This window comes from Camelus bactrianus, chromosome 9 (genome assembly GCF_048773025.1).
Source record: "Camelus bactrianus isolate YW-2024 breed Bactrian camel chromosome 9, ASM4877302v1, whole genome shotgun sequence".
Classification (NCBI taxonomy): domain Eukaryota; kingdom Metazoa; phylum Chordata; class Mammalia; order Artiodactyla; family Camelidae; genus Camelus; species Camelus bactrianus.
The window spans coordinates 10839921-10865827 of record NC_133547.1 but is presented as its reverse complement, the minus strand read 5'-3'; the positions used below and the strand labels follow the sequence as shown (position 1 = coordinate 10865827).

Sequence of the window (25907 nt, the reverse complement as noted above, 5' to 3'; positions counted from 1 at the left end):
ACTAGAAATCAACTACAAGAAAAAAATGCAAAACCAAAAAACATATGGAAGCTAAACAACATGGTACTAAACAACCAATGGGTTAGTGAAGAAATCAATGAGGAAATAAAAAAAAAATGAGACAAATGAAAATGAAAACACAATGATCTAAAATCTATGGGAAGCAGCAAAAGCAGTACAAAGAGGGAAGTTTATCAAGCCTGTCTCAGAAAACAAGAAAAATCAGATGAGCAACCTAACCTTACAACCAAAGGAACTAGAAAAAGAACAAATAAAACCCTAAGTAAGTAAAAGGAAAGAAATAAAAAAAGTCAGATCAGAAATAAGTAAAATACAGACTAAAAAATAAGAGAAAAGATTAATGAAAGTAAGAATTGTTCCTTTGAAAAGAAAGAGAAAATTGATAAGCCTTTAGCCAGACTCAATAAGAAAAAAAGTGCCAAATAGCAAGAATCAGAAATGAAAAAAGAGAAGTTACAACTGACATTACAGAAAGACAAAGGATCATAAGAGATTGCTATGAGCAATTTCACCCCAATAAAATGGACGACATAGAAGAAATGGAAAAATTCATTCCCAAGACTGAATCAGGAAGAAATAGAAAATAAGAACAGACCACTTACCAGTAATAACATTTAATCTGTGATTTAAAACCCAACAAACAAAAGTAAGACCAGGTGACTTCACAGATGAGTTCTAACAAACACTTACAGAAGAGTTAGCTCCTGTCTTTCTGAAACTATTCCCAAAAATTGCAGAGGAGGAAGCTCTTCCAAACTCATTCTATGAAGCCAGTATCACCCTGATAAAACCAGAAAAAGACTTCTAAAAAACAAAAGTTACAGGCTAATATCACTGATGAACATAAGTGCAAAAATCTTCAGCAAGATATTAGCAAATTGAATTCAACAATACCTTAAAAGGATCATACACTATGATCATGTGGAATTTATCTCAGAAATGCAAGGGTGGTGCAATATCCACGTATCAATCAATGTTATACACTACATTAAGAAACCAGAATAAATATCATATGGTCATCTCACTAGATGCAGAAAAAGCTTTTTGACAAAATTCAACATACATTTATGATAAAATCTTGCAACAAAGTGGCTATAAAGGGAACATACCTCAACATAATAAAGGCCATATATGACAAATCTACAGCTAACAATATACCCAAAAGTAAGATGCTGAAAGTGCTTTCTCTAAGATCAGGAACAAGACAAATATGCCCACCCTTGCCACTTTTATTCAACATAGTATTTCAATTTTAAGCCACAGCAATCAGACAAGAAAAAGAAACGAAGGGAATCCAATTTGGAAAGAAAGAGGTAAAGCTGTCTTTGTTTGCAAATGACATGATACGAAATATAGATAACCCTAAAGATGCCACCAAAAAACTATTAGATCTCATCAATGAATTTGGTAAATTTGCAGGATAAATTAACATACAGAAATATGCATTTCTATATGCTAACAACTATCATAGAGAGAAATTCAGAGAACAATTCCATCTATCATCCTATCAAAAAGAATAAAATACCTAGGAATAGATTTGCAAAGGAGTTAAAAGTCCTGTGTTCACAACTATGAAACTATGACATGCATGAAAGAAAATGAAGATGACACAAACAGGTGGAAAGATGTACAGTTTTCATGGCTTGGAAGAATTAGTATTTTTAAAATGACCATAGTACTCAAGGCAATCTACAGATTCAATGCTATCTCTCTCAAAATACCAATGGTATTTTTCAAAGAACTATAACAAATAAATCTAAAATTTGTATGGAATCACAGAAGACCCCGAATAACCCAACAACCTAAAGAGAGCAAAACAAAGCTGGAGGAAACATAATCCCTGACTTCAAATTATACCCTAAAGCTACATCAATCATAATAGTATGATACTGGCACAAAATAGACATACAGATCGATGGAACAGAATAGAAAGCCCAGAAGTGAACTGGCACTTATATTAGCAATTAATCTATGACAAAGGATGCAAGAATGTACAATGGGGGAAAGACAGCCTCATCAATAAATGATGTTGAGAAAACTGGATGGGTACAGGCAACAATACAACTGTTTATTAATTAACATATGATATCATTATGTCATTAATTAACTTACATATTTAAATATTTATATAATTTGAATTGATGTATAAATTAATATTAATGAAATATGGATTAATATCAATATAATATTACTAATTATAGTACATTATACAATATTTAAATTATATTAAATTAACTTATTAAATAGTGTGATACATTATTAATAGTAATTAATATATAAATAGTATGTAATTAATATGACATCATTATATATTAATATATAATAATATATTAATACGATATAGTACTACATTATATTAATATTACTATTATATACCATTAATATATCTACTAATTCTACAAAAATGATGAATGCTGATTGTATTTTAATTCCATGTGAGGGTTTCCTTTGCTTTAAAAACTTCATAGTTTGGGCCTCTGACAATTATTGTCCAGATATTTTGGTCTGATCAAACCAACAACCAATTTTGAGATGATTCTAGCATTAAAAAGAAAAATGTAAACATGTTGATTATACAGAGAGCCATAATAATCTTTTTTAAAAAGAGACAGGCAAAACAATTCCCTGTCTATCCTCATTGCAGGTGACAATGACCACATATCACCCTGAAAGTTCGGGCATCTAGAACATCAGTCCAGAGGCCTGTCCTCCCAGCAGAGAGGCTGGGATGAACGAGGTGGTAGGAAGACCAGTTAGGAGACTGTTACTACAACACCATGCAGGAGTCAGGGTGGTTTGGGGCTGAATTTTGCATTCTATTGATATAATGCAAATAGACTGGCAGTAAGGAGAGATTAGTGTGAGAGCAAGAGGTACCAAGTTTACTGGCAAGTTTTCCAACCTGAGCCCCTATAAGGATAGAGTTCACTTTGACAAAGAGGAGGAAGGCTTTGGGAGGATCAGGTTGGAGTTGGGGGGAATAAAGGTCTTGCTGTGAACAGGTTATGTTGGAGATACTTCATGACAGCCAGGACACATACCCCACGTTGACTTAACTCACTCTCTTCCAATTCTCTTGAAAACAATGTTAAGCCTGGGACACCAATTCCCAGAATCTCTTACAACAGATTCATGTTGGGGAAAAGGGAGGTCATTCCTAGGGCAGCAGAGGTCAGCAATCTGACAGACTTTCAGAGACTTATAAAAACAGAGCAAAAGAGGTCAAATTTCTCCAAGTCCCCATTCAAAACCCTCCAGGGTACCCTGTGGTGGGGTTGCCCTCGATCAAAGGTACAAACTGCAGTTCCTAATAAGAAAATAACTTTTTATTTCCAAAAGGAGCCCATCAACCCATGGTCATTCCTACGGGCAGAAGTAGCTACTAAAATTTCAGGATCAAGTGGACTGTGAAAATGCAGGGCTCCTGGTTCAAAAATCATTACAAATTTCAAGATGGTGTCCAACTAAATATAGGCACTTGCCATCTACCACTACAAGGATAAGATCACAACACAGTGCGGCCGCTGACATCAATATTCCCTGAAAGGAGTTCAGGGTGGAGATCAGGAATGAGACACTCCGTGCCCTTGGGAAAACTTGCAGAAAAGGCCTTCAGATTGTTAGATGTTTTCAGGAGATTTTCTGAGCCCTAATTCTTCTCTCTCCTCATATGCAGCAAAGCACTAAAATAATTAATGGTGACATCTGCTCCTTGTGACTAGCAGCAAGCCTCTGCCTAAATGTGTGCTTCACTGCACATACCCTCCCTACAATAAAATCACATATAACACTGAGCTCCCTGCTGCCTCTTCGGAGCAGTTACTCAGAGCTAAGATGCTATCTACTAGACTACAGTTCTCATTTTGCCCCCAAATAAAACTTAACTCAAAACTCTCACACTGTGTGATTTTATTTCAGTCGCCAGGTGGAACAGAGTATTAACCTAGCAGGGTGCTTCTGGGTGACTCACTACTCAGGTTGCCAGTCCCTGAAACCCATCCTGCCTCCGAAGGGCAAATGATATGTTCATGCTCCTTGTGAATCGGCTCCAACTTCAAGCCATAAAAAACCTAGAGAAATGGTAAGCCCTGACTGCCTTTAAATCCCCAACGGGATAGTTTTCTTTCTTTTGAAAGTTTCCTATTTGGGGCTCTGACAATAATCAGGCAGGTATTTTGCTCTGGCCAAATCAGTGACCAAATCTGAGAAGATTTACCACATCAAGAGCAATACATGAAACACACTGATGATGTACAAAGATATAACTTCCTCAAAAAACAGATGGCAAAAACCTTCCCCTAATGTAGCTCCTCTGGAGGGTGACAATATCCAAGTCCTCACCCTGAAAGTTGGGGCTTCCAGCCTGGGTCCTGTCCTCCCAGCAGGACTGGGCTCCAGGGGTGAAGGAAGCCCCTTTGCACAGGAGGTGCCTGCACCTGAATGCAGGAGGGAGGAGTCAGTGACTGTCCTTGTGCACTTGGACAACAGGCTCAGGCCAGGAACAGGGTGGGGATGTAGCAGTGGTCAGGGGGGGTAGAGCTGGGATGTGACAGCCACAGGCACTAAGGTTCCCCCTTTGACCCCCACAGCATCTGAGGGACTATGGAGGTAATAATGTCGAGAACACAGGGCAGCATTAAACCACAGTCCTTACTGTTGCTTTGCAGCTTAGTATCTTTTTGAAAAAAGGTGATACTGTTTTTAAGCATTTCATGACCAACTGGTTGTATAGAACTAGAGCCATCTTGCCCACTACAAATACAGGCATCCTCCCAATTAAAAGTTAAGACATCTGGTCTAACAACAGCATTGATTATTTCTTGGGCCATAACATTCTTTGTCTGTTAGGGATATCCTCATCTCATCTATGAGAAATGTACCCACGATATCCACTAGAACTTCCGTGGCATTGTCCTTTGCACATGAAATTAATGAATGCTTGCCAAGCACAATGAGTGTGATTTTTCAAATTTTGTTTTGTTTTATTTTGTTTTGTTTTTCGCTTCAGTCCTGGATGTGACTTCATCCCTGGAGAGTCAGCCATGGAAGAAGTAAAAGATATGACTTCTGCTCACCCCATACATCAGAGGTGCTCCTGGCCAGAGAGCATAAGTCACTGTGCCCAGAACCATCAGCCATCTGCATGAAGTCACCACCCTCCAGCCAGACTGGCTTGTGTGACCTGTGGCCACAGCCTGCAAGTTAGCAAGATTCCCAGGAGGTTTTGAGGAAGTGAAAATGACTGAGGCCTCTGGAGAGGCTGAAGAGAGGAGGTGCAGGGGGAAGTGAGAGAGTTGATGGCTGGGAAGCCCTATAGTGTGTGGACCCCCGAAAACAGAGAAAAGGTGGAATACCCTGTGGGATTGGGGATAAACTTGAAAGGAGGGTAACTCCTCGGGAGTCACATCTATTTCCACACAGTTTTCCTTCTTCATACATTAAAGGCTTCCATAGGTTAATATGCTCCTTCAGACACTAATCGAAACTGGCCCTTTTTGGACACATCTTCCCATCAATGGTTGGTTTGATGTTAAACCTACTAGGATTCAGAAATTGTGTATGAGGTCACTGTGCTTGAATTAGTCCAATTTAAAGACTTCTTTCCCTCGGGAGCATGTAACACATTCCTCTTAAGAACACCTGACAAAGTGTTGACAATATTGTAATATGATAGGGATCTAGGCTGAGGCTCAAGACTGAAAGGACTATCAGGACTTGCTCCTTCTGTTGTTGTTTTAAAGTGACAGGGCTTCCCATTGCTGCTGAAGAGGTTGGTATTTCAAACCGTAGGTTTGAGTGTCGAGGCTGAAGAGCCAGATCATTGCAGGCTGCTTATTTCTAGGTCAGCCCGAGGAGAGGTTCCTCACTAGGTGGTTGTTCCTCTCACATCTTTTCCCCTCCAGTCTCTATTGACCCCTGCAGGGATTCCTTCTGTGACTTCAGAGATCCATCACTACCCTGCACCCCTGCCATGTGTATCCGCAAGGGCAGCCTCTGCAAAGCTGGTCTCTCAGACCACTGGCAGACAGTGATGTCAGGAATTAGGGTCTTGCAAGCAGCACAAAGTCCTGCGGAAAGGGAAGGTCAGCTCAACAAGCCCAGGGCGTGACTCCAGTGTGCGGATTATGGCCCAGGCCTGTTTGTGAGGTCCAGAAAGTATAGTAAGAAATGTGTCCTGGAGAAATGGAAATCAAAACTACATTGAGATATTACCTCACACCCATTAGGATGGATCCAATTAAAATACAGAAAAACACAAGTGTTGGTAATGATGTGGAAAAATTGGAACCCTTGTGCACTTTGGTGGGAATGTATAATGCAACAACTGCTTTGGAGAAGAGTATAGTGGTTCTTCAAACACTTAACCATAGAATTACCATATAACCCAGCAATTTCACTCCTTGGTATACGCCCAAAGAATTGAAAGCAGGGTCTCAAAGAAACATTTGTCCACACGTGTTCATAGCAGCCTGATTCACAACAGCTAAAATGTGGAAGCAGCCCACGTGACCACTGATAGATGAATGGATAAGCCAAATGTGGTATATACGTACAACAGAATTTATTCGCAACAATGTGAAGGTCTTTATTACCAGTGAACTGTACACTGAAAAATGGTTCAGATGGTAAATTTTATGTTATGTGCATTTTGCCACAATAAAGAAAGAAAAAAGAAAGGAATCATGTCTCTTAATGTGAATTCAAATGGTATCCTTGAATACAGGATGAAGATGGTCCCAAGTGCCTCCTCTGGCTCTCTTGGTGTTGATGATGGTTGATGTTCTGAGCAGTTGTTCTGCTTCTATTTCCCATGACTTTGCAGCACCCACAAGCTCTGAGAGGGTTCCCTTGCTGCCCTAACCTGGGGGTTGTGCCTGGGAAGAAGTGAATCAAGGGAGACTGTTTTGTAACCCTTTGAAAAATGTTCTCCTTGCCTTAACCATCTGTTAATGTTATGGGTAACTCTCCTCTACCCTCCTCTTCTATCTCTGACTACAAGCTTCACCATTATGCCACTTATCAGTCTAACATCTTCAGAAAAGACAAAGTTTTCTTAAACAGAAGAGGAACCTCCATGGCCACACAGGGTGACAGACATGGGAATTACCCTGGAGACTCATCTAAGCTGGCTTCCTCTTCACCATCCCTGATCCTCATTAACCCTTTCTTGTACAGCTGAGCCTCCTCAGCCTCCTCATTTCTCTTGAATCCTTTGACCTACCCCCTCCCATCCACACTCTTGTCCTCTAACCATCTCTCAAACCCCACCTCTCTCCTCCCACCTTGGCCCCTCTGCTCAGCATAATCACTGTAGCTTTGAGCCTCTGCCCCCATCTTGGGCTCTTGAGGGATTCAGAGGCCCCAAGAGGAACCAGCCAAGGCTGAAACAGGCTGATTGGAAACAGGAAATGAAACCTCAAACCACCCACACATTGTGCTTACCACACCCAGAAGTTCCCCTTCAAGGCCTGAGGTTCTCAAAAGCCCAACAATCTTAAAGCCTGAGAGCAGAACGGCACTGTAAACCATACCAGTAAACAAAGAATGCTGAAGCCATCAAGTCATCAGCTGCTCCTGACACCCCCCAGTGAAGACAAGCCCGCAGCCCGGCCTCTGCAGCCACTCACAATGGTGCACTCGGAGGGGACTCAGAATAAGAAAGGACAGGATATTGGCCCTAGATACCTAATTTAATTCCTGGCTAAATATTGCCCAGAATATCTCCCCCATGGATTTGGTTCTGCTCAAATGGACCTGGACAATGCAAGATATGAGCAGATCACCTGGTCCAGGCCAACACCCCCCAAAACAAAAATAAAAAGGACAGATAGAGAAAAGCCTATTTTCCAGGGCGACACAGAGGACGAGATGTGCCTGCCCCCTCCGTATGCCCCGGGGCACCAACGCCTCCTGTTCCACTGGAGACACGGCCACCCTCTTTGTCACCACCTCCCCAACATGAGGACCCAGAGGCAGAGCCCAGCCCCCACTCTGAGCCAATAGGAAGGAGACTCTGGTCAGCACAAGCTGGGAGAGCGGCACCGCCGGCCCTCCAAATGCCACTGTGGGAGACACAAGGGCCACAGCAAGTTGGGGAGGATAGGACTGTTCAGCCCAGACACCTCATACTCTGCTACCAACCCTTTAGCACTACAGCCGTTCTCAATTGGTGCCATCATACTCTTTCCTACTGGGAAAAACCATAGGCATTTCAATCACATCATGGTCTAAACAAAATTAAAAAGATGAGCTTCCACAATAATAGCAGATGAAGAGCTACCGGTAAACCGGTCAGGATTTTTGGCCTGCCCTCCAAGAAAAGGAACAAAAAGTGTCAGAGCGGGCTGCGGAAGACGTCAGAGGGAGCCACGCCAAGCGGTGGTGGCAGGCGGAGCAGCAGCAGCCCCTGCAGCCCCGGCACCGCCCCCAACTAAGCTGGGGCCACCACTGCAATGGCAAGTGTCGGGGAGCGCCGGCACCTGCCCAGTCCCGAAGCGACACTGGGACAGTCATGGGGCTCTGTCACAAAGACATGCCAGTATTTGGTCTCTGTCAAGCCCATAATGATTTCTAGTTGGTGGTGTGTGATGACTGTAATCAGGCCGTCAAACTGCAGGCTCTGATCGACCTCATAGAGTCTGTCTTTCATTCTCACCGGCCCACCTGGGAAGATGTTCGCCAGCTGCTTCTGACTCTTTTCAATACAGAGGAAAAGAGAAACATTTCACTGAAGCATGAAAATGGCTGCAGGGCCGAGCCCCCAGGGACACAATGGATGTTGACATATGGATGTGGGCCATGACACGGGCCCCTGACACCAGAGCAGACTGGGACATTCTCTCGGAGTCCTAGCTCAAAATGTGGGGCCATGGCAGCGCGCTATGGCCTATTTGTTTAAAAGACTGGACCCTGTGTCATCAGGATGGCCACCCTGTCTACGGGCCCTCGCTGCCACATCCCCCTTGTCCATGAGGCAAACAAACTCACACTGGGACAGATTTTAAATCTAAAAGTGTCCCATTCTGTGGCGGCAGAAGAGGAGGGTGGAGGAGAGTTACCCATGACATTAACAGATGGTTAAGGCAAGGAGAACATTTTTCAAAGGGTTACAAAACAGTCTCCCTTGATTCACTTCTTCCCAGGCACAACCCCCAGGTTAGGGCAGCAAGGGAACCCTCTCAGAGCTTGTGGGTGCTGCAAAGTCATGGGAAATAGAAGCAGAACAACTGCTCAGAACATCAACCATCATCAACACCAAGAGAGCCAGAGGAGGCACTTGGGACCATCTTCATCCTGTATTCAAGGATACCATTTGAATTCACATTAAGAGACATGATTCCTTTCTTTTTTCTTTCTTTATTGTGGCAAAATGCACATAACATAAAATTTACCATCTGAACCATTTTTCAGTGTACAGTTCACTGGTAATAAAGACCTTCACATTGTTGCGAATAAATTCTGTTGTACGTATATACCACATTTGGCTTATCCATTCATCTATCAGTGGTCACGTGGGCTGCTTCCACATTTTAGCTGTTGTGAATCAGGCTGCTATGAACACGTGTGGACAAATGTTTCTTTGAGACCCTGCTTTCAATTCTTTGGGCGTATACCAAGGAGTGAAATTGCTGGGTTATATGGTAATTCTATGGTTAAGTGTTTGAAGAACCACTATACTCTTCTCCAAAGCAGTTGTTGCATTATACATTCCCACCAAAGTGCACAAGGGTTCCAATTTTTCCACATCATTACCAACACTTGTGTTTTTCTGTATTTTAATTGGATCCATCCTAATGGGTGTGAGGTAATATCTCAATGTAGTTTTGATTTCCATTTCTCCAGGACACATTTCTTACTATACTTTCTGGACCTCACAAACAGGCCTGGGCCATAATCCGCACACTGGAGTCACGCCCTGGGCTTGTTGAGCTGACCTTCCCTTTCCGCAGGACTTTGTGCTGCTTGCAAGACCCTAATTCCTGACATCACTGTCTGCCAGTGGTCTGAGAGACCAGCTTTGCAGAGGCTGCCCTTGCGGATACACATGGCAGGGGTGCAGGGTAGTGATGGATCTCTGAAGTCACAGAAGGAATCCCTGCAGGGGTCAATAGAGACTGGAGGGGAAAAGATGTGAGAGGAACAACCACCTAGTGAGGAACCTCTCCTCGGGCTGACCTAGAAATAAGCAGCCTGCAATGATCTGGCTCTTCAGCCTCGACACTCAAACCTACGGTTTGAAATACCAACCTCTTCAGCAGCAATGGGAAGCCCTGTCACTTTAAAACAACAACAGAAGGAGCAAGTCCTGATAGTCCTTTCAGTCTTGAGCCTCAGCCTAGATCCCTATCATATTACAATATTGTCAACACTTTGTCAGGTGTTCTTAAGAGGAATGTGTTACATGCTCCCGAGGGAAAGAAGTCTTTAAATTGGACTAATTCAAGCACAGTGACCTCATACACAATTTCTGAATCCTAGTAGGTTTAACATCAAACCAACCATTGATGGGAAGATGTGTCCAAAAAGGGCCAGTTTCGATTAGTGTCTGAAGGAGCATATTAACCTATGGAAGCCTTTAATGTATGAAGAAGGAAAACTGTGTGGAAATAGATGTGACTCCCGAGGAGTTACCCTCCTTTCAAGTTTATCCCCAATCCCACAGGGTATTCCACCTTTTCTCTGTTTTCGGGGGTCCACACACTATAGGGCTTCCCAGCCATCAACTCTCTCACTTCCCCCTGCACCTCCTCTCTTCAGCCTCTCCAGAGGCCTCAGTCATTTTCACTTCCTCAAAACCTCCTGGGAATCTTGCTAACTTGCAGGCTGTGGCCACAGGTCACACAAGCCAGTCTGGCTGGAGGGTGGTGACTTCATGCAGATGGCTGATGGTTCTGGGCACAGTGACTTATGCTCTCTGGCCAGGAGCACCTCTGATGTATGGGGTGAGCAGAAGTCATATCTTTTACTTCTTCCATGGCTGACTCTCCAGGGATGAAGTCACATCCAGGACTGAAGCGAAAAACAAAACAAAATAAAACAAAACAAAATTTGAAAAATCACACTCATTGTGCTTGGCAAGCATTCATTAATTTCATGTGCAAAGGACAATGCCACGGAAGTTCTAGTGGATATCGTGGGTACATTTCTCATAGATGAGATGAGGATATCCCTAACAGACAAAGAATGTTATGGCCCAAGAAATAATCAATGCTGTTGTTAGACCAGATGTCTTAACTTTTAATTGGGAGGATGCCTGTATTTGTAGTGGGCAAGATGGCTCTAGTTCTATACAACCAGTTGGTCATGAAATGCTTAAAAACAGTATCACCTTTTTTCAAAAAGATACTAAGCTGCAAAGCAACAGTAAGGACTGTGGTTTAATGCTGCCCTGTGTTCTCGACATTATTACCTCCATAGTCCCTCAGATGCTGTGGGGGTCAAAGGGGGAACCTTAGTGCCTGTGGCTGTCACATCCCAGCTCTACCCCCCCTGACCACTGCTACATCCCCACCCTGTTCCTGGCCTGAGCCTGTTGTCCAAGTGCACAAGGACAGTCACTGACTCCTCCCTCCTGCATTCAGGTGCAGGCACCTCCTGTGCAAAGGGGCTTCCTTCACCCCTGGAGCCCAGTCCTGCTGGGAGGACAGGACCCAGGCTGGAAGCCCCAACTTTCAGGGTGAGGACTTGGATATTGTCACCCTCCAGAGGAGCTACATTAGGGGAAGGTTTTTGCCATCTGTTTTTTGAGGAAGTTATATCTTTGTACATCATCAGTGTGTTTCATGTATTGCTCTTGATGTGGTAAATCTTCTCAGATTTGGTCACTGATTTGGCCAGAGCAAAATACCTGCCTGATTATTGTCAGAGCCCCAAATAGGAAACTTTCAAAAGAAAGAAAACTATCCCGTTGGGGATTTAAAGGCAGTCAGGGCTTACCATTTCTCTAGGTTTTTTATGGCTTGAAGTTGGAGCCGATTCACAAGGAGCATGAACATATCATTTGCCCTTCGGAGGCAGGATGGGTTTCAGGGACTGGCAACCTGAGTAGTGAGTCACCCAGAAGCACCCTGCTAGGTTAATACTCTGTTCCACCTGGCGACTGAAATAAAATCACACAGTGTGAGAGTTTTGAGTTAAGTTTTATTTGGGGGCAAAATGAGAACTGTAGTCTAGTAGATAGCATCTTAGCTCTGAGTAACTGCTCCGAAGAGGCAGCAGGGAGCTCAGTGTTATATGTGATTTTATTGTAGGGAGGGTATGTGCAGTGAAGCACACATTTAGGCAGAGGCTTGCTGCTAGTCACAAGGAGCAGATGTCACCATTAATTATTTTAGTGCTTTGCTGCATATGAGGAGAGAGAAGAATTAGGGCTCAGAAAATCTCCTGAAAACATCTAACAATCTGAAGGCCTTTTCTGCAAGTTTTCCCAAGGGCACGGAGTGTCTCATTCCTGATCTCCACCCTGAACTCCTTTCAGGGAATATTGATGTCAGCGGCTGCATTGGCTTGTGATCTAACCCTTGACATATGTCAAATTATTACAAATAAATTATAGGTTTTGTGACAAAGGCCCTGTGCACTTATAAGCAGAAGGGGCCTGACCTGTACCTGTTGTTTAAGTATACATTTTACAGTGGATATTTATTTGTGTCTGTTCATTTCAAATTTGTGAACAACAACAACAACAAAAGTACCTGCTTCTGTTAGCTTAAAAGGACCTTGATGGTGTTGTGTGGGTATCATTTGTTTTTTAGTGTGGCAAGTAGGGACTGTTTGAAGAGAAAGAAGTAGTGTTTACAATGATATGGCCAAATAAAGCACCAATCCGGAAGTTAGTAAGGAGAGAGACAATAAATGACATATGCAGTTCAAAATCAATTTAGAGTGTGCTTGAATGTGAGAGAAGGCTACCATGCTACAGTAATCAGTATTGAGCATTTACCAAACCTCACCTAACTATTTACTCTGGGAATGTTCAACTGTGTGCTTTCCCCACCCACACAGTGACGGGTCCGGTTTAGGCGCTCCCCTTTTACTTATATTCCGCAGCTGTACTGAAACCCTTAGTTGTCTTGGATCCCTGCGTGCTGTGCGGTGCCTCTCCTCAGCACGGGAACTGTGAGCTGTTTTCAACTTCTCTTCTTAGTGGCACTGAGCTCTCTAAATTGCCACTCTACACACCTCTCTACATTAAAACCCAGTCAGAGCTTAGACTGCAGCAAACAGATACCCGCTATGCTGATCAAGGACGTGATGTTTTCACTTATGAAAGACTTAGCCCTGCAACTTCTAAGCCACATGTTATGGCTATTCCTCGAGGAAAAGTTGATGCTGTTTTCCCCAGAGTATATAACAGATCAACACACCGTGTTAAATGAAATCATACAGTGGAGTTGTCGGTATGCAGTGGAAACTGCTCTGACCTATATAATCCGGAACATGGCTGCTGTTGTCAATAACTTGTTTAAGGGAAACATTCTACAAAACTTCCCATACTTCTCTAAGAAGGAGCGTCGTGAAGCAGCATGTCTATATACAGTTTAAAAGAAACTATAAAGGCACATGGAAATTATGTCCAGTCGTTGGATTTTCCTTGCCTTTCTCGTGCAGTCTCAAATGAAAAGATCAAATACGTTCCTGACACAAGCAGAATATAGGCGTGATTGCAATAACTGCTGAAAGTGATTTTCTTTCATCGAAATCAGCTTTCTTCCAATTTTGACAAATTCGCTTGCCGAAGAAATTTGAAACGGACTGAAATAAAGCTGTTGCGAAATGGCATGCAGTCTGTGGTCTGTTTGTGTGGTGAGATCTGTTGTGGGTTTCGGCGGGCTGTCGCTCAGGCGGTAAAAGAAGCTTCCAGACAGAACGAAAAGTTGAATAGCTGCACTGCTACGGGCAAGAGTGGGCCAGAGACGGGAGGTGACCGTGTGAGCGCCGGGGTGACCGTGCCGGGTGTTTTTTTGAGGAAAGGGCTGCGAACCCAGAGGGATGGCGGAGCGTGATCATGTCGTGAACAGATTTCTGATTGGCTACAAGTGAGGTACGGGGCTTTGGTGCATGGCAAGGCAGTGGGATGTGTGACTCGCAAAAGACGGAGACATAGGGTTGAGACAGACCAGGTCCTCTTGACTTTTCATTGTCTGTTTAGACATTACCCAGGGCAGTTAATCCTGCTAGTGTTGGTCGGTGTGACTCAGAAAGGAATGTACTTTATCTTGTGAAGAGGAGAAGGCAGATGCCTAATGGCCAGAAGTTTGGGGGTCGCAGGGCCCGGGCTGGCAGCGCTTGGCACCACAAGATCTGTCCGGTGTCCAGCCCCAGGATCTCTGCCCTGGACCCTAGAGGGGGTAAATAGAGAGGACCTGTTTGGACTTTAATATTGGGGACCAGCAGAGGGTCCCATTGACCATTGACCTATTTAACCTTACACAGCATAGTATCAAAACTTGAATTTTAATCCGTAAATGTCTGTTTTATTTACCCCATTTTCAATAACCATCCAGATTTTTTTTATCCATTTGAGATCAGTCGCTTTAAAATCATCCTTTCTTTTTTTTTTTTTTTTTAATTTCACTTAGTCAGCCTACGTTCATATTATTTATTCTAATATTTGTATTGGCAACTGTGAGGCCCATTGAGGGGAACGGGAGTACACAAATAAGGCCTCCCAAGGCAGTTTTTCCTGTCATTTTAAACTAAGGGCTTTCTTCGATTAACCATTAGATAGATACTTTCCGTCTTTAAGTTTGATTGAAATTTATAGGTATGAAACTGCTGTCGATAGTGAGAGCTCTCTCAAATGTTACCAATTTAGAAGTTTCTCGAACTTCAAAGTTCCATCCTCTGGCCATGAATGAGCTAGATTTATGCTTAGTGATTTGAAAGCCATAAGAGGAAGAGGCTTCCCCATGAGACAGTAGGGGCTTCTGCCTTAAGAAGATTCAAATTTTACTCCCCGGAAGTAAAGGCCTTCATGGTCCAGGCTGACGCAATGAAGACTGACGTGGCAAAAAGCCTGAGAATGGGTAGAATCAGAGAGAGGAATGCTCAGAATCCCAGTCTCTTTGCCTGGCTGACAAATATATGTCATTTGTGGACCTTTTGTATGGCAGAGACCTAGGTGTCTCTTTGTTTAAACACACACACACACACACACACACACACACACACACACACACACACACATCCAACCCAGAGAAAGACAGAATTTACATTTCAACGCCACAGGAAGAGAAATGCAAGTTCCCTGTAGAAGGATTTTTGTTTGTGTCAGTTCAGAATTCTGAACAGTTGCTTTTACCAGGCTTTTTACCCTTAACTGCATACAGAAGAAAAGAGCCCCAGCTTAGTGATCTTCAGGGCGAGACTTCCTTTAATTCCCAACTAAGAAAGTACTTGTCAGTGTAATTTTACACTGGCAATCTGTTGCTCCTTTTGCTTTTGTTTTGAACGCTTAGTTCCTGTTCTAAAGCCGGTTGTGAGAATACAGTCGAGAGTGACGATCCTGTGGTGGGCCAATGTGCTGTTTGAGAGCTCAGCGTCTAAGCTTTTTCCCCAGGGCGGTCTCCGTTCCCTCTCATGTGTCATCAAAATGAGTGAGTCTCCCTTACAGGGAGAGCTGCCCAGGACCAGGTCTTGGCTTCTACAACTCCTGCAGGTTTCTCACTCACCAGAGAAAGCCATTGCCGGCCAGGAGAGTCTTGTCTTCTGTGTAGAGTTTCAGTTTTTCTGATTAAAAAAAGGACCAGAGACATGTTGCACAATGAGAATATACAGACAGCCACTGAACTGTACGTGGGTTAAGGGTTATGTCTTTTATGATAATGAAATATTTTCAAGGGAGAAATTTGCAGTTGTTGACTGAAATAAATGCACAGCCTAAAAGTTGAGAGTTATGTTTTATTTGGCAGACATTTCTGAGGACTTGAACTCCTTTGAGCCCGGATGACAGCCTCTCAGGTCGCTCTGAGAGGCTGCTCTGAAGAGGTAGACAAGGAGCCAGAATATATAGGAGTTTTACAACAAAAACCAGGTAGTCAGAACATTAAAAGATTACTTGTTAACTGAAGAAAACCAGACATCTTAAATTAAAGAATTTAGCATTCTCCTACGTGAGGGATGGAGGGAGCAAACATTTGGGCTCACTGAATTCATTCCTTTAACAGGCACCTAGCTATCTAGGGCCAATATCCTGTCCTTTCTTATTCTGAGTCCCCTCCGAGTGCACCATTGTGAGTGGCTGCAGAGGCCGGGCTGCGGGCTTGTCTTCACTGGGGGGTGTCAGGAGCAGCTGACGACTTGATGGCTTCAGCATTCTTTGTTTACTGGTATGGTTTACAGTGCTGTTCTGCTCTCAGGCTTTAAGACTGTTGGGCTTTTGAGAACCTCAAGTCTTGAAGGGGAACTTCTGGGTGTGGTAAGCACAATGTGTGGGTGGTTTGAGGTTTCATTTCCTGTTTCCAATCAGCCTGTTTCAGCCTTGGCTGGTTCCTCTTGGGGCCTCTGAATCCCTCAAGAGCCCAAGATGGGGGCAGAGGCTCAAAGCTACAGTGATTATGCTGAGCAGAGGGGCCAAGGTGGGAGGAGAGAGGTGGGGTTTGAGAGATGGTTAGAGGACAAGAGTGTGGATGGGAGGGGGTAAGTCAAAGGATTCAAGGGAACTGAGGCTGAGGAGGCTCAGCTTTACAAGAAAGGGTTAATGAGGATCAGGGATGGTGAAGAGGAAGCCAGCTTAGATGTGTCCTGAGGGTAGTTCCCATGTCTGTCACCCTGTGTAGCCATTGAGGTTCCTCTTGTATTTAACAGAAGTTTGCCTTTTCTGAGTGGTGTTTGTTTCTTGGCTGGCCTGTCATTTCTGTAACATTTCTGGAGGCCCCAGCAAGATTCAACAACACCAGCCCCTTTAGCCGCTAGACCAGTGGCTCTGGCCTACCTGGGGATGGGACTCTGGCAGCAAACAAGGTGACGCCACACGACGGTGTTCCGGGTTGTCTTTCATGACGGCGACTCAGCCCCCCCAGGTGGCTGGGCTACAACCAGAGTCAGACTTAGTGGAGGGTCGGACAGAGTCACCAGGTGGCCGTCCGGACAAGGTAGGAACCCCCAGGGAGAAATCAGTTCCTGTCCCAGTGGACAGAAGAGGAGGCTGATCCCCTCCTACAGGAAACAGGATATTGGGATTGGTGGGAGGACTGTTGTTAACCTCTGTGTGTGTGAGTGAGTGAGCGGCCTGTGAAGCATGCAATCAGTCTCGAGTTTGTAGCTCCACGGCATTCCGCTACGGAGTTCGAATGAGTCCCAACCTGTGGTCCCGTGGTGACCACATATGGCTCAAGGCTGTATCAGTCCCTCAGGGTCCTGATTGGAGTCAGCGGCTTATACTGACCCACCAAATCTAAGAGGCACCTTCATCCCCATGAGGGGAGCAGCCAGGCGGATGCAGCAAAAACCCTCCCTTGTCTTGTCTGTGACACCAGCACAGGGTGGCTACGCTGGGAGGGAAAGCGACATAAAACAGCCAATGAGTGAACGCCCCCTATGCCTTCGGAGGCCAGGATGCTATTTCTTTGAGAAAGTCTCCTACCTGACTCTGTCACAGAACACCTGAGACTTATTGTTCCCCTACTGAACTGACCCAAGGAGTGCTCCTTTTGCCTAGCCTCAGACCCCCAGGATTTGAGTTTAGAAGATGAATTTCTTCAGGACTGGGCTCACCCAGCTTTGGAGGTCCACTTTCTAGTCCATTTGTTTTGCCATCAGCCATCAGTCCCACACCCTTGGTACATTAGTTCAGGTTATAGAGAGGATTTAGTGAGGAAGCCCCTGGAACTGGTTGAGGCCTTGAGCTCCAGAGACATCAGCTGTGACTGGAACCCAAGCTCCCTGACCAAATTAGCCTTCAAATGACTCATAGAGCCAGCAAGAGAGTAGTCTTTCTGGGAACTCTGGTGTTTTGAAGAGTGAAGAAGGAAAAGATATAAAGGCTACCTTCCCAAACACCCAAAGCAACAGCTCTATTATCCTTAAACATCTAGACAGAATGGGAGGCTTGAAGCCGAAACCCACCATCCTAGACTGCATGATTAAGAATTTCAAAAAGGGGTATGCAGGAGACTATGGAGTTCGAATGACCCCTGGCAGGCTCCATACTTTGTGTGAGCTTGAATGCTGACCTTTGGAGTCGGGTGGTCCTCAGGAGGAACTCTGGACCTAGCAGCAGTGCAAGCAGTCTATCAAATAATCACTGGAACCCCAGGCCACCCAGATCAGTTCCCTTACATTGACTCCTTGCTGAATATCACCCAGTCTCTACCCACATGGATTCGGTTCTGCTCAAATGGACCTGGACAATACAAGATATTAGCAGCTCAGCCAGTCCAGGCCAAAAAGACAGATAGAGAAAAGCTTATTTTCCAGGGAGACAGAAAAGACGAGATGTGCCTGCCCCCTCTATGCCCCAGGGCACTGACACCTCCCGTCCCACTGGAGACACTGCCACCCTCTATGTCACCACCTCCCCAGCCTGAGTACGCAGAGCAGAGCCCAGCCCCCAGCCTGAGCAGGTAGGAAGGAGACTCCACTCAGCACAAGCTGGGAGACCGGTACCACCGGCCCTCCAAATGCCACTGTGGGAGACGCAAGGGCCACAGCAAGTTGGGGAAGACAGGACTGTTCAACCCAGGCACCCCATACTCTGCTACCAACCCTTTAGTACTACAGACCTTCTCAAGTGGTGCCATCATACTCCTTCCTACTCTGAAAAACCACAGGCATTTCAATCCCATTATGGTCTAAACAGAATTAAGAAAAAGAGCTTCCACAAGAATAGCAGGTGAAGAGCTATTGGTGAACCGGTCAGGATTTTTGGCTGCCCTCCAAAGAAAAGGAGCAGAAAGTGTCGGAGCGGTCCACGGATGACATCAGGGAGAGCCCCCAAGCAGTGACAGCGAGCGGATCAGCAGCCACGGCCGCCTAGCAGCAGCAGCAGCCCCAGCACAGCCTCCACCTCGGCTGCTGCCGCCGCTGCCGCAATGGCATCTGTCGGGGAGCACCAGCCCCTGCCCAGTCCCGAAGTGATGCTGGGACACTCATGGGGCTCTGTTGCGAAGACATGCCAGTATTTGGTCTCTGTCCAGCCCATAACGATTTCTAGTTGATGGTGTGTGATAACTGTAATCAGGCCATCAAACTGCAGGCTCTGATCGACCTCGTAGAGTCTGTCTTTCATTCTCACCGGCCCACCTGGGAAGATGTTCGCCAGCTGCTTCTGACTCTTTCAATACGGAGGAAAAGAGACACATTCTCACTGAAGCATGAAAATGGCTGCAAGGCTGAGCCCCCAGGGACACACTGGATGTTGAGGGGTGGGCCATGACATGGGCCCCTGACCAGATTGGGACTTTCTCTTGGAGTCCTGAATCAGAATGTGGGGCCATGGCAGCGCCCTGTGGCCTATTTGTCTAAAAAACTGGACCCTGTGTCATCAGGATGGCCACCCTGTCTACGGGCCCTCGCTGCCACAGCCCCCTGGTCAACGAGGCAGACAAACTCACGCTGGGACAAACTTTAAATGTAAAAGTATCCCACTCCGTAGTGGCCCTGATGAATGACCCCAGTTACAAATGGATAACTAACACAAGGATTACCCACAACCGGGGCTCCTACGTAAAAATCTAAGAGTCCATCTAGAGACTGTGAGAACCTTAAACCCAGCCACATATTTACCCAAATGGGAAGGGCAGCCTGATCACAACTGTGAGGAAATCATCGAAGAAGTGTACGCGAGTAGGCCTGATCTAACCAACAAGCTCCTGCAAAACCCAGACCTGGAATTCTTCACAGACAGCAACAGTTATGTGCAGGATGGAAAATGGCCAGCAGGTTACACTGTAACAACAACCCAAGAGGTGAAAAAGGCAGAGTCCCTCCCCAAGGATGGTCTGCTCAGAGAGCAGAGATTTGGACACTGTTCCAGACACTAAGGGAAGGGAAAGAAAGACAAATCAATATATACACTGATTCCAAATATGCATTTGCAACCTTACATGTACATGGAGCCATCTATAAGAAGAGAAGGCTCTTGACTGCTGGGGGAAAAAAATCAAAAACAAAGAAGAAATTTTACAGTTACTGGAGGCAGTATGAGATCCAAAGGAAGTAGCCATTATTCACTGTAAGGGACATCAAAAAGAAAATGACTCTGTGAGCCAGGGGAACAGGCTAGTTGATCAAAAGGCAAAAGAGGCAGCTGCCCGGGAACACCCAGTAATTAAAATTATGGCAGCGCCAGAGATACCCACTATCCCAGAATATAGCCACGACAAAAACAAGTGGGCACAGGCCAAACAAGGGAAGAAAGAAAAGGATGGATGGTGGATCATGATGGATAGAAGGGTTTTCATTCCAAAATGACTAGCTTATCGCATAGTCCAACAACAACACAAAACCACACATATGGAAAAAACGACTTTGGAGGCCCTCTTAAAGCGATATTTCCTGATTTCTCATCTCCCTACTCTGTGTGCATCAGTCTCCCAACGCTGCTTGCTCTGTGCTCAAAACAATCCAAAACAAGGGCCCACTGGGCCAAAGGGAGTACAACAACGTGGATTGGCTCCCTTCAAAGATTTAGAAGTGGACTTTACTGAACTTGGGCTCAGTAAGGGATATAAGTACCTTCTGGTTTTCGCCTGCACCTTCACAGGGTGGATGGAAGCCTACCCCACCAGGACGGAGAAAGCAAGGGAGATAACAAAGGCTCTCCTCAGGGATGTCATCCCTTGGTTTGAAATACCCACCTCCATTGTGTCTGACAGTGGACCCGCCTTCGTGGCAGAGATTGTACAGCAAGTGGCAAAGACACTGAGCATCCGCTGGAACCTACACACAGCATACCGGTCTCAAAGCTCAGGGAAGGTAGAAAGAATGAACAGAACTCTAAAACAAATGATAGCTAAAATAAGCCAAGAAACCCAGCTCCCCTGGGTGGACATCTTACCCCTGGCTCTGTTGCAAATTAGATGCACCCCAAGATTTAACATTGGGTTCTCTCCCTTTGAAATCCTCTATGGGCAACCACCACCTTTAGTCAGGGTGAGAAATCCCACCCCAGAGATAGGAAATATAGGGCCCGACCAACAACCATTGGGACTAGGACAAGTACTATGGGAAGTTTGGGGTTGGGTAATAGAGAAAACCCCCATTTTGTTAGGAGTCCAAGTGCATCCCCATAAACCAGGTGACCAAGTATGGGTGAAGGATTGGAAAAAGGAACCTCTCAAACCAACATGGAAGGGACCATATTTAGTGGTATTAACTACCCCTACGTCTGTTAAAGTTGCAGGGATCATCCCTTGGATCCACCACTCCAGGGTTAAGAGAGTGACTTCACCTCAGACAGAGGGTCCCTGGAGAATTGAGAGCATCCCGGGAGACCCGCTCAAGATCAAGATCAAGAGGGACCAGAAAAAGATCGACGAGCCCTGCTCTAGCCACACCTGGAAGCTGGCTAGTCAACACACGGCCAAAGTTTGAGGAAAGCTCAACAAAACTGTTAAATATATTCCTCTTGTGCTCCCTTGCCTCTTTCCTTGTTTGCTTTACTAGCCTGCATATTAGTAGTGGGGCTGGCCAGCACCGCCCCACCTGACTGGAATATAGGCCATAGGATCCTGATAGCTATTATATACCTTGTTATAACTAGTGCCATCACCGCAGCATCATGTCTAAGATAACCATAAGGCTGATGTTACTGACGCTAATGCCCTCACTCCCCTTGGCTTCACAATGCACCTGCACTGAACTGGGTGACATGTTGTCCATGTACCGACCTGAATATTCAGCTTATACTTATCAACCGAGCTGATGCTATGACTCCACTTCAGAGTGCACATATCAGGGCAGATCCTACTGGACTGGCATGATTAAGGCTTATTATGTATCTGGCATCAAGTGCTATGGCACACCAGGCAAGCTAGTGTGCTGGACCAAGCAAACACACTATGGGATGAGTGATGGAGGAGAAGTACAGGACCAGGCATGCTGGCAAGTAGTCCAACAAGCAGTCCAGAGGCAACACCAAAAGTTATTACCTACCCAGGAGCCAATAAAGCTTCTATCTTTAGCCGAGCCTCAGGATCTAGACCCACAAATAGATGAGCTGTTGGCTGCAGTCCATGGGATTCTCAATCATTCCAAACCAGACATGGCTAAAGATTGCTGGTTATGCTTACATCCTGGCCCCATCCAGCACCTGGCTTTACCTTTGACAAACTTCACTAAGACTTTCACTATGACTAATAGCAATGCTGCCTCTACCACTAGAAGTTCCAGGCTAAACTCCGTACAGCTCGCCTACAAGGCACCAGAATGTTATTTCAATAACGGAACTAATCCTTTAGAGGGCAATCTAACTATAAAACAATGTATTAAAACCTCACACTATATGGGTCTAGGGTGCCAACCCACACAAGGATGCTGTTCTAATAACAGGACTTATTTTGTGTGTGGCGAATTTGCCTACCAGTGCCTCCCCACCAGTTGGGCAGAGTTATGTGCTTTAGCTTACCTCATTCCCTGAATGGACATTATGCCTAATAATCAAAGTCTGCCTATCCCTGTCATAACTCACCAGCATCCACGAAGGATAAAATGACCCATACTACTGATCCCCTTGCTAGTGGGGCTCCGAGTGGCAACAGGGGTGGGCACAGGAATCGGTGGCAAAGCCTCATCCTCTTATTCCTATTATCAGCTTACAGGTGAGTTCAGCCAAGATCTCCAATGAATAGCAGAAACCCTGAGAGCTCTGCAAAATCAGATTGACTCTCTAGCCAAGGTGGTCTTACAAAACAGGAGGGGTCTGGACCTACTGACGGCCAAAGAGAGGGGAATGTGCCTCTTCCTAAATGAAGAGTGCTGCTTTTATGCCAATCAATCAGGAATTGTCAGAGGGATGATTCAAGAGTTACAAGACAGAGTGGAAAAGAGGAAGCATATTTTAGGCAAGAGCCCAAAGACAGGCCCCTGGAGCTGGATCTCCTGGCTGGCACCGTTCACAAGTCCCTTGCTCCTAATTTTTGCAGTTCTGCTGTTTAGGCCCTGTATCCTAAACTTCCTGACCCGCTTTGTCAGTGAGCAGATAGAGGTTATAAAACTCCAGATGTTAGCCTTCAATTATGAGCCCCTGCAACAGATAAGTGATGATGCTTACACCAAGAAAGGTTGTGAAAGCATCAAGAGAGGGGAATGAGAAGGAAAAGCCGGGCTGGGCTAACAAGCTAACTCATAAATCTAAGTGTAATAAGTGTCGGTTTACTGATCTCAGTTCTGCTGTGCTAACTCGTAAATCTGAAGTTTAGTAAGCGTCAGTTTACTGGGTTAACAAGTTAATTTGTAAATCCAAGGTCAACAAGTGTCAGTAACACGATCTGTTCCTACAAGATAAGTTCCAGTGTACTGATTCCTTGCTTTTGCTGTTCATGCCTTATTGGCTAATAGCCCCATCCTTGTAATTAACCCTATAAAACCTCATGCACACGTCTTGAAGGTGCTCAGGGCTTTGAAGCAGAAGCCCTTCTGAGCCTGCTGACGTAATAAATCTGAGTACTCCAACCCTCCAAGTGGTGCTTCATTTCTTGGCTGGCCTGTCGGTTCCATAACATAAGTACTTACTTAATTGGGAATTAAAGAAAATCTCACCCTAAAAATAACTAAGCTGTGGCCCCTTTATTGTGTATACAGTTAAGTTAAAAAAAAAAAAAGGTGGCCTGAGAAAAACAATTTTTTTCAGAATTCTGATCTTACAAAAACAAAAGCCTTCTAAAGAGAATTTGCACTTCTCTTCCTGTGCCTTTAAAAAATGTGTTTTATCTTTCTCTGGGCATTTTGTGTGTGTGTGTGTTTAAAAAACTTGATCTTTGCCATTGGAAAGATACAAGTATGGTATACAAATGGCAGCCAAGCAAATAGATTGGGACTCTGAGCAATCCTTTGTACCAATTCTCAGGCATTTTGCCAACTTAACCTTTGTTGCATCAGCCTGAACCACAAAGGCCTTTACTTTTTTTGGAAGTAAACTTTTGAATATTATTTAGGTGGTACTCCCCACTCTCTTGTGGGAAAGCCTCTTCATCTTATTGGTTTGATATATATCTTCATTTATTATATACATTAAACCAATATATACCTTCTTCTTAATTGGCTTAATATGTAGCTCATTGATGGCCAGATGATAGATACTTTAAATTGAGAAACTTCTGAATTGGTAAAACTTTAGAAAGCTCTCATTATAAACAGCTGTTTAATTGGTACCTACTAAAAATTGAATTTAAGGGTGGAAAAAATGTATATCTAATGGTTAACCTAAGAACTCCTTTAGTTTAAAACAAGAAAAACCAGTTTGGAAAGTCTTATTTGTGTTCTTCCCTTCCCCTCAAAATGTTTTAGAGGTGCTAATAAAAATATTAGAATAATTAATGTTAATTAGGTTGAGTAACACTGTAGAAAAAGTCTATAAAGATTTTTCTTAACAAGGTAAAAATGAGGGACTTATCCCAAATGGATAAACATTTTCCAGATGGTTATTTAAAACACGATAAGTAGGGGGAACAGCCAAGATGGCAGAGTACAAGGACACTTCTAGCTCATCCTCTCCCACAAATACACCAAGACTGACATCCACGGACCCACCCAGCCAATCAGAGCACCTGCTGAACTTTGACAGAACATCGCCTTCTTTAAAAGACAAAATACACCACAAATCTGGTAGGAGAAAAGGAAAAAAGAAAGAAGAAAAAGCAAAATAGTGCGGGACTGATCCCGCGGGGAGGGAGTGGCAAAGTAGGAATAGCACTCCATTGCTGGGTCTCCTCCTCTCCAATGGAGGTCAGTGGGACGGAGGGAGAACCTCCAAGACTCAGATCTGTATGGAATAGCCCTTGACCATCAGAACTAAGATAAATGGGCACAAAGGGTCCCCATGACCCTCAGCCCTAGAGGCAAACCGGCAGGTGGGGGATGGGACAGATTGCCCAAGCCAGGTGGAGGACTCACGCCAGCTGTAGAGGCAACCACAGGGGATTGCAATGTGCTGTGCACCATTGCTGGGAGGGTATACAGAGCAAAATAACCTGGGTCCGCCATAAAACATGGGGAAAAAAAGCAAAGCAACACTGCTGATGTGCCCTGGGGGGAAGGGTGCTGTAGCCTTTGTCTCCAAAGACCTGCGGAACCATTGCTGGTGTGTTCTCTGGAGAAGAGAGGCAGGACTTGACCACAGCCACCATATCCTTAGGTGTGCAGAGCCCAGGCAGAGGTGGGGTCGAAACCTGAATCTGTACCAAGGGGCTCTGCAACCTCACAGATGGGACTGAGACTTATTTATAGCCCCAGTCAGATAGGATGGTTCTGCCCCAGTGCCTCTGTGAACTCGTGCCTCTAAGACAAACCAACGAGGAGTGGAGTTGTGGCACAGAGCAGGGGTGAAGGCTGGGTGGCCATTTTCTCTGAGACCACCTACGGAGCAAGGACCAAGATGGAGCGGGGAGCTGCACAGGGCAGGGGAGCAACCCACTGGCCTACCATGCATGAGTGTGGTGCCAGCATCAGGAGGGTGTGCAACCCACCTGCCTATGGTTCACCAGCGTGGTGCTGGACCATGGCATCAGGAGGGAGCGCACAGTCTCCATGGGAACATAACCACTTTTCTTCTGTTCAATTTTCTTTTACTTACTTAATTTTTGCTTTTTAAAAGGTTTTTATGTTTCTATTTTTTAATCCCTTTTAAAACTCTCTTTTGAAATATTATTATTATATTTTTAATTTGTCTCAATCTCATTTTTATTTCTCTTTGTTTTGTTCTTCTGTTATCAATTATACTCTGT

The 25907-nt window shown here is 44.8% G+C and overlaps 2 long non-coding RNA genes across 2 annotated transcripts in view; one reads left to right on the top strand and one right to left on the bottom strand.

Moving 5' to 3' along the window:
• Nucleotides 1-9364: 9364 nt before the first annotated feature.
• Nucleotides 9365-25907, bottom strand: part of LOC141578587 (uncharacterized) — a 107197-nt gene continuing 90654 nt past the window's right edge. The window contains exon 3 of the long non-coding RNA XR_012509004.1: nucleotides 9365-11031. This is a non-coding gene — a long non-coding RNA (uncharacterized LOC141578587). The remainder of the gene's footprint in view (nucleotides 11032-25907) is intronic.
• LOC105062887 (uncharacterized) lies at nucleotides 13158-23645 on the top strand. The gene is made up of 2 exons (XR_834723.3): nucleotides 13158-14065; nucleotides 21362-23645. It is a non-coding gene; the product is annotated as an uncharacterized LOC105062887 (long non-coding RNA).